Consider the following 9,390-nt stretch of genomic DNA (forward strand, 5'->3'; position numbering starts at 1 on the left):
CATATTCTTGGTTCCTAATTGCTTCTCTACTTTTTCTTTTTTTTTTTTCTTTTTGTTTTTATTATTTATTTGGGAGAGAGAGTGCAAGAGAACACAAGCAGGGGGAGCAGCAGAGACAGAGAGAAAAGCAGGCTGAGTAGGGAGCCTGATGCAGGAATAGGTCTCAGGACCTTGGGATCATGACCTGAGCCGAAGGCAGACACTTAACCAACTGAGCCACCCAGGCGCCCCGCTTCTCTACTTTTTCTTACTGCTTAGCTTCTAGATAAGTTGTTCTCAAAGCATGATCTTCAGATCAACATCAGCACCACCTAGGAACTTATTAGAAATGAAGTATGGGGGGCGCCTAGGTAGCTCACAGTGGGTTAAATATCTGCTTTCGGCTCAGGTCATGATCCCAGGGTTCTGGGATGGAGCCCTGTATCGGGTTCCCTGCTCAACGGGGAGCCTGCTTCTCCAGCTTCCTCTGCCCCTCCCCCCCCCCGCTCTCTCTCTCTCAAATAAAGAAAGAAAGAAAGAAATGGAGTTTGGGGGCCTTGCCCAAACCTACTGAATGAAAGATCTGTATTTTAACAGCCTTCCAAGTGATTCTGACGTAAGCTAAAATTTGAAAACACTGTTCTAGACCTTCACTGTTCAACATGATAGCCTCCAGACATATGTAATTACTGAACTCTTGGAATATGGCTAGAATGAATTAAGATATCTTATAAATGTAAAATACACCTCAGATTTTGAAAACTTACTGTGAAAAAAAGAAAGAGTAAAGTATCTCATTGGTAATTTTTATATTGACAACATTGAAATTAAAATATTTTGGATATATTGGGTTAAAGAAAATACATTATTAAAATTACTTTCACCTGTTTCTTTTTAGTTTTGACATAAGGTTACTAGAAAATTTTGAGTTACATTTGTAGCTCTCATTATATTTCTGTTAGACGGCATCATTCTAGACTGTGAGTCTGCAAACTATAGCCTAGGGGCTACATCTGGCCTACTGCCTGTTTTTATATGGCCCATGAGTTAAGAATGGTTTTAAATTTTTAAATGGTTGAAAATAAATTTTACAAAAGAATGATATTTCAGGACATGTGAAAATTATATGATATTTAAGTTTCATTGTCCATAAATAAAGTTTTATTGGAATATGGGCACACTCATTTATTTTTGTATTGTCTATGGTTGCTGTTCCTCTATAGCAGGAGAAAACTAGCTATGGCAAGAACCCTATGGCCTACAAGTATAAAATATTTACTATCTGGCCTTTTACAGAAAATATTGGCTAAACCCTATTCTAGACTGTCAGCTTCCACATACTATCTAGGAGAGGACCCTACTTTTAACTTGCCCATGCTCTTTGTTCCCAAACTTTGCTTAGCTATTAGGCCCAACTCCTTGACCCCTACCACCCAAATCTCAGTGGTATTTTGGAGTTGCAAGATTTTGCACAGAAACTTTTTTTTTTTTTTTTTGAGCCCGACACAGGGCTTGAACTCATGACCCTGAGATCAAGACCTGAGCTGATACCAAGAGTTAGATGCTTACCTGAATGAGCCACCCAGGTGCCCCCTGGAGTTAGAAGATTTGATCTATGCATTATTTAGGCTATAAAGAGGTAGGCCAAAGATGTTCTTGCCTTCCAAACTGCACAAGGAAGTATGAACCCAGCAAAAAGGAACAGATAAATGTTCAATAGCTTCTTTCTCCAAACACAGGGCCTTCCTTCTTTTATTTATTTATTTATTTGTTTGTTTGTTTGTTTGGTTGGTTGGTTGGTTTATTATTTTATTTATTTATTTGAGAGAGAGAACGAGCGGAGGTGGGGGAAGGAGCAGAGGGAGAGAAGGAAGCAGACTCCCTGCTGAGCAGGGAGCCCGATGTGGGGCTCCATCCCAGGACCTTGAGATCATGACCTGAGCCGAAGGCAGACTCTTAACTGACTGAGCCACCAGGTGCCCCATTCTTTTTTTTTTTTTTTAAGATTATATTTATTTATCTGGGTGGGGGAGTGGGGCAGAGGGAGAGGGAGAGAGAATCTCAAGCCGATTCTGCACTGAGAGCAGACAAAAGTCGGACATTTAACTGACTGAGCCACCCAGGCACCTCTGGGGCCTTCCTTGTTCTTAAGGACAAGAGTACCCAGAATTGATAGTTCCATCAAGTTGAGAGGTAAGCTAAATTGAGGTAAGCAAATTGAGGACTAGTCCCTTTCTTTCATAACTCAGCAACACCTCTTGAATTAAAACTCTCACTCTTTCTGTGCAGCTTATGCCTACTCTCAGCCAGTTTAGTTGGCTTCTGCAGCACCTTGTTCTGCCAGATATATTGTGGAAATCATTATGATGGTTTTTTCCACTCCAGTGAAGCAGACGTCTGGATCCCTTTGTGAGCCTCTTGATCCTTATTCCCTACCACCCGCACCAATATGCAACCAAAGTCTTGTCGGCTCAATGAATCTTTATGGTCTCATTTTATAGGATCCCCAAAGAAGAGAAGTATGGCTGTGGTTTCCAGAATGTTAATTGATAACAGTTCTTGGCAGTAGTGCTCTTCCTGGCTTTCCCTCTTTAACCTGCTCCTTCCACGCATAATAATATCATTCCTTAGATTGGTACCAGTCTGGAGTTTCTCTCTCGCTCTTTCTTTCTCTCCCTCCCTCTCTCTCTTTTTCTGTCTCTCCCCTTTTACCCCCACGCCCACAGGCCCTTCATTCCTTTTTTCCTTGCTCTACTGATAATGCCTAGGACTACTTAACTTTCTAATATAAGCTAGTTTGTTGCAAACTCCCTGAGCATTGTAATGATGTGAATATTCATGATTAAAAGGGGCCTCACTGAGAGGTGTTGCTCCCCATTTCAACCATATTTCATTGTCAAAGTTAAGGAGAGGTCTTGCATCTCTGTTTATTTAAGAACTCTGCCCTGGGCAGTTGTCTTTAGATTCTATAGTTGAGTTGAATTTACACCCTAGGCTGGGAGTGGGAAGAGGCAGGAACCCTTTCACATAGGTAAACCCTAAACAGACCTGGCTTTTCCAGTTGAGCTCATCTTAAATATTGGGCACCAAGAGGGAAATTTCTCAGGGGTTTCTCTTGGAAAATAAGCTGGGGGATCAAGTGGCCTAGTGTTTTCTTCCAGCTCTTCTCCAGATGATCTCCAGATGTCTGGCCTTTACCTTGTCTGGGCTTCACTTTTCTCTGTAAAATAAAGGGTCTGAGAAGTCAACCTGTAAAGTTCCTTCCAACTCTAAATTGTTCTGGTTTAGAACGTAGAAAAGTTCAAGTTAGTAGAACCATAGAATTAAAGAATTTTTTTTTTAAAGATTTTATTATTTATTTATTTATTTGACAGAGAGAGACACAGCGAGAGAGGGTACACAAGCAGGGGGAGTGGGATGGGGAGAAGCAGGCTCCCCGCAGAGCAGGGAGCCCGATGCGGGACTCGATCCCAGGACCCTGGGATCATGACCTGAGCTGAAGGCAGTCGCTTAACCAACTAGGCGCCCAGAATTAAAGAATTTTTGATCCGGAAGTGCCATTGGGGATCATTTGGCCCGATCCTCAAATGTCCAGATGAGAAACCTGAGGCTCAGAAGAGTGCATCACAGAGCTGGTGGTGCCAGAGGATTGCCTCTCCGAGAAAGGGACGTTTGTTTGCAACTCTCAGTCTGTAGTAAGGCATCATCATATAATTATTTACTCATGTAATCATCATCATTGACCACTGAGATAATTTGCTACTACCCAGGATAATGCTGCAGCCACATTAGTACTGTTTGTTTTTAGTATTGTTTTTTTTAAAGAGATAAAATTTAAGTTTTTTGAGACCAAGATGTTATTTATTTATTTAGAGAGTGTGCGCACTCGAGTGGGGTCGAGGGACAGAGGGAGAGAAAGAGGGAGAGAAAGAGAGAATCTGAAGCAGGCTCCCTGCTGAGTGCGGAGCTTGATCCCACGACCCAGAGCCGAAATCAAGGGTTGGATGGTCAATCGACTGAGCCCACCCTGGTGCCCCAAAATCAAAATTTTAAAGCTTATATGGCAAATATTTTACTTGCAGAAAATTTCGTATTTTACCTAGATGTTTTGGCATCATGTAGATCAGACTCCTTGACTAGTAGGTATTTCCTCATAAATTTAGAAGCAACCATCCTAGGTTTGCCCCAGTTTCTTTGGTGGGAAGAAGAACATAATATACAATAATGCTTTTTTTTCACTGTCCTTCATCTTTTTCTCTCTATATACATACCTATATACATCTTTTTCTCTATATATACATACTTATAGCTAACACACTCTAGGACTCCCTGACAATAAAAAGTAGCTCTGCAACATACGAATGCTGGGGACCTTTGGAATAAGACACCAGTTTTGTATGTGTGGCAATAGCCATATAGATTTTGGGAATCAAACAAATTTTGAGAACTAAGTTCTGTGTCAGTCATCTTGTTCTGACCTACCGCTGTAATTCTTTTTGTGTCATAAGCAACCTGGCTGGCTTCAGCCATCAGCTGAATAGTTTCATCTATGCAAATGGTTCTTACACCTCAGCCTATCTCAGAACTTCCTAGAGGGTGTGCTAAAAAACAAAATGGCCCCACTCCTAGAGTCTCCAATTAAATAGATCTGGGGTGTGGCCCCATAATTTGCATTTTCAAAAACAAGTCCAGGGGCACCTGGGTGGCTCAGTTGGTTAGGCAGCTGCCTTTGGCCCAGGTCATGATCCCAGGGTGGTGGGATGGAGCCCCGCATTGAGCTCCTGCTCCATGGGGAGTCTGCTTCTCCCTCTCCCTCTGCCCCTCCTGCCACTTGTGTGCTCTCTTTCACTCTCTCTCTCTCTCTCTCTGTCAAATAAATAAATAAAATCTTTTTAAAAACTACAACAACAAAACAAGTCCAAGGGTGGCGCTGATTCCTCTGGTCTCAGGACTATACTTTGAGAACTACTGCTCTGCCTATGCCTTTTGGCCAAGAGCTTGCAGGTGAATACTGAATGCTGAATTCCGTGAATGATGTAGGTAATGGTGAGTTTGGTTGCCGTTATTTTTTGGTCCCTGTGAGCCAGGCCAAGAACAACTTTACCATTCTGTTATCACATTAAATGCTAGCTGAGATTAGGGATTCTCAGAGCTTTTGACAGGGAAGTTTGAGATTATCTGGGCCATCCCCTGTCTTTGCACAGAAAATATATTTTTTCCCTCTTACCCCAAGACACAGAGTGATTTGTCTTGTCCATGACATAGCTGTTAACTGTAGCACCAGGACCAGAACCTTGACCCCCAGCTTCCCGTGCTTTCCATTACAATGAAATTAACATTGATAGTGACTGCTTCCTCTTTGCTTTCCAAACAACTTTCTCAGCAAAGGTCTACCTGGTTTCAAATGGACATTTTCCAGTGGTCGTTTGGCTGAAAGGATTAGAACTTCCCCTGAATGTCACTCCTCTTCAACCACAATGTGTCCTCATAATGCCAGTCAGCTATTTTTCAGTATGTTCAAAGTGTAAGATGAGAGAGTGTGGACATAGCAATGCAAATTTGTCTATACTTTTATTTTTTTTAAGATTTTATTTATTTATTTCACAGAGAAATAGACAGCAAGAGAGGGAACACAAGCAGGGGGAGTGGGAGAGGGAGAAGCAGGCTTCCTGCCAAGCAGGGAGCCTAATGCGGGGCTCGATCCCAGGACCCTGGGATCATGACCTGAGCCAAAGGCAGACGCTTAACGACTGAGCCACCCAGGTGCCCCTATACTTTTATTTATTTTTTTAAAATTTTATTTATTTGAGAGAGAGAGCAAGAGAGTGAGAGCAAGCACGAGCAAGGGGGAGGGGTAGAGGGAGAAGCAGACTCCCCGCCGAGCAAGGAGCCCGACGTGGGGCTCGATCCCAGGACCCTGAGATCACGACCCGAGCCCAAGGCAGACACTTAACCAACTGAGCCACCTAGGCACCCCATCTATACTTTTAGAAAACAAGTGTATTTGTCACTAAATATTATCTTCATATTGAAAAAAAAATGTTATGTAACTTACCTCTTCTGGTCTAAGTATAAGAAGCTAGGGAATATCCTGAAGGAACTTGTTCATCTGGTAGTAAAGTCAATAAAGATTTTGATCGCATAGATTCCAACTTGAATTATGCAGCAAGATTGCTGGCTAGAAATAGAAGACCAGACTTAGCCTCCTGCCTATCACAAGAATTTCTTCTACCTTCTACATCTTAAACACAGAGAGGCCTGACTTCCTATAGCCTTTCAATTAAGAGCATGGGCTATTCTGTCCTCACAGCAGTCATGGTAACTACATAACCAGAAGTCTAACTATTTCATAACTGTGTTGTGGATAATTTTTTTTGAAGATATATTTATTTATTTGAGAGAGAGCGAGAGAGTAGGGGTGAGGGGAAGACAGAGATGTAGTGAAAATCTTAAGCAGACTCCTTGCTGAGCGCAGAGCCCGACACTGGGTTTAATATACTGACCCTGAGATCATGACCTGAGCCAAGAGTTGGACGCTCAACCAACTGGGCCATCCAGGTGCCCCATGGATAAATTTTTAAGCAGCCCTCTCTGCAACTCTCCACTCCCGAGAGGAGGTGGCATAGCTTTGAGGCTGAGTAGAATTGGATGGAATAGGGATGAAGAATAGACCTAAAGGCTTCATATATGGGGACAATATGGTTAAGAGTGGAGTCTCCCACCTGTTTTTTGTTTTTGTTTTTAGATTTGCTGGAGATCATACTTTTTATTTTATTTTTTCCCCAAGCAAGTTCTCAAAAAACTGGTTAAGGACTCAGAATTGTTTCTCTCCACGGAAATCTTTAGTAAAAAGTGAAATATTTATGCGATCTGAAGAGAAACCAGAGTATGGAGATCATACTTTCTTTCTTTTTTTTTAAGATTTTATTTATTTGACAGAGAGAGACACAGCGAGAGAGGGAACACAAACAGGGGGAGTGAGAGAGGGAGAAGCAGGCTTCCCGCCGAGCGGGGAACCTGATGTGGGGCTCGATCCCAGGACCCTGGGATCATGCATGACCCGAGCTGAAGGCAGACGCTTAACGACTGAGCCACCCAGGCGCCCTGAGATCATGCTTTCTAATGCGGTACCAGTCAATGGTGAGAACCTTACATTAATGCTCACAAGAGCCATTTGAGAGCACTAAGCCATGAGTATGACTCTGAAACACACTTTCTTATAAACTGTTGGGTTTTTTGTCCCCACTAAATGTATCGGCATATAACATAAAAAACAACTGTTTGATTTAGGAAACCTAGTTTGATTTAGTAGAAGAAGAAAAATAAGAATCTCTTGAACTGAAAATCAAAGTCAATGATTTGGTATTATAATAGTAGCATAGACCAAGACACTGGTATCAAAACTTTCCACTTTTTTTTTTTTAAAGGAGAACATTCTTCTTCTCTCCATGTTTTTATTCTCCTTCTTTGTCCCTGAAACTTTTCCACTTTTTAATGGGTTGATATTTTACTGACATAACTAACTAACTTTATTTTTGTCAGTTGACTAAATTTTACCAATCACGGAGCTGTTTTGGTGTTGTACAGATAAAATCCCCAAATAAACAGTAGTTGGAGGGGACTTGGGTGGTCTGGTCTTGTCTGGTCCTATGTATGGTTTTTGTACTTCTCTAAATGAAGAGGAAGGAGGATTCCATCTGATTAGCCCTGGTAGGAAGCTGTATTCTGTACTAGTCAGAGATGCCACATGATCTTCAAAAGGAGTTACAGGGATTGTGGTGATGTGGTTTGCAGGTCACCTCACTGGATATTAAGATCAAACCATGCCTGGAGAGTTCGACTGTTTCTGTTTACCCAGTACTCCCAGGCTCATAAACCCCCCATCTTGATTATTTATTTTTCGTTGTTTGAGTTTTCTTTTTGGTTTTAGGAAAATGTCAAACGTTGAAGGAAGGGGTGTTGCTTGGGTCATGACTTTAACATATTCTTTGACCAGTGCGTTATCAGAAAACATTTTCAGGAATTCTTCATGCTGGGAGCAGTTACTAAAAAAAACCCAACTTAAAAAAATATATACATTTTATGTTAATTTTCACTTCTTAAATTTTTTTTTTCAGTTTGCAAAGATCATACTGCTTGTGGAGAGGTTAAACAATATAGAATAGGTTAAAGAAAAAAGAAAAAGTCCCTAGAAATCCCACCATGCTGTCAAAGACTTCATTGTCTCTCTTCCATGTATATGTGTATGCACATGCAGGAGCATAATGGAAAGCACATGCCATAACTAATTTTCCTCCCCACATCACAAATAGAAACATTGGGGCATAATTTAACATGGTAGTGGTAGATATTAAATGGTGCTCAAAGATTTTTAGTTTTAATTTCTGTCCTGACAGTTGTGAAATTATAGTTATATAGATGAGTTCACGCACTCTCATATTCATGTACATCTTTGTGTGTCTGTCTCTATTACATTTAGGGTGGTTATAAAAATTTCCCCCCCTTTGGGGGCTTCTGATTATTACATTGGGTTTTTTTGGAAAATATTGTAAGGGGTGCTTGGGTGGCAGTTGTTAAGCATCTGCCTTCGGCTGAGGTCATGATCCTGGAGTCCCTGGATCGAGTCCCGCATCGGGCTCCCTGCTCGGCAGGGAGTCTGCTTCTCCCTCTGACCCTCCCCCCTCTCATGTGCTCTCTCTCAAATAAATAAATAAAATCTTAAAAAAAAAAAAGGAAAATATTATAAAAGAGATGGGGGATACATTGTGATGTGTACCTGCCATTTTCAACAGGCAACATTTTATGGAGACCTATCTGTAGACTTAGAAGGAGATTATGTATATATAATATATAATATACTATATAATAATATATATGATATAACATATATATATTATATATTCCCTGATGCAAATGTTCTATAATTTATAATCTTCCAACTTGTATTTGATTGTAAAAGTAATATATGCTTGCTTTTTAAGATTTTATTTATTTATTTGACAGAGAGAGACACAGCGAGAGAGGGAATACAAGCAGGGGGAGTGGGAGAGGGAGAAGCAGGCTTCCTGTGGAGCAGGGTGCCCGACGTGGGGCCCGATCCCAGGACCCTGGGATCATGACCTGAGCCGAAGGCAGATGCTTAATGACTGAGCCACCCAGGTGCCCCAATGCTTGCTTTAAAGCATTTTAAACCACTACAGAGCAACTGATGAATTACTGAACTCTACATCTGAAACTAATGATGTACTATATGTTGGGTAATTGAATTTAAATAAAGAAATAAAATAAACCACTGCAGAAATGTACGAAGTAAAATGTAAGTTTCTTCCTCCTATTTTCTCCGCTCCCTTCTAAGAGTATCTACTATTAATATTTGGTATGTATCCTTCCAGACTTTTTTACTTTTGGTAC

At 41.1% G+C, this 9,390-nt stretch overlaps 1 non-coding gene across 1 annotated transcript; it reads right to left on the reverse strand.

Annotated features, from left to right (window-relative positions):
* Positions 1 to 6,752: 6,752 nt before the first annotated feature.
* On the reverse strand, positions 6,753 to 6,869 carry LOC115941756 (U5 spliceosomal RNA). The gene has a single exon (XR_004076488.1). It is a non-coding gene; the product is annotated as a U5 spliceosomal RNA (small nuclear RNA).
* Between the last annotated feature and the right edge of the window lie 2,521 nt (positions 6,870 to 9,390).

This window comes from Leptonychotes weddellii, chromosome 15 (genome assembly GCF_054177405.1).
Source record: "Leptonychotes weddellii isolate Sample4059 chromosome 15, ASM5417740v2, whole genome shotgun sequence".
NCBI classification, from domain to species: domain Eukaryota; kingdom Metazoa; phylum Chordata; class Mammalia; order Carnivora; family Phocidae; genus Leptonychotes; species Leptonychotes weddellii.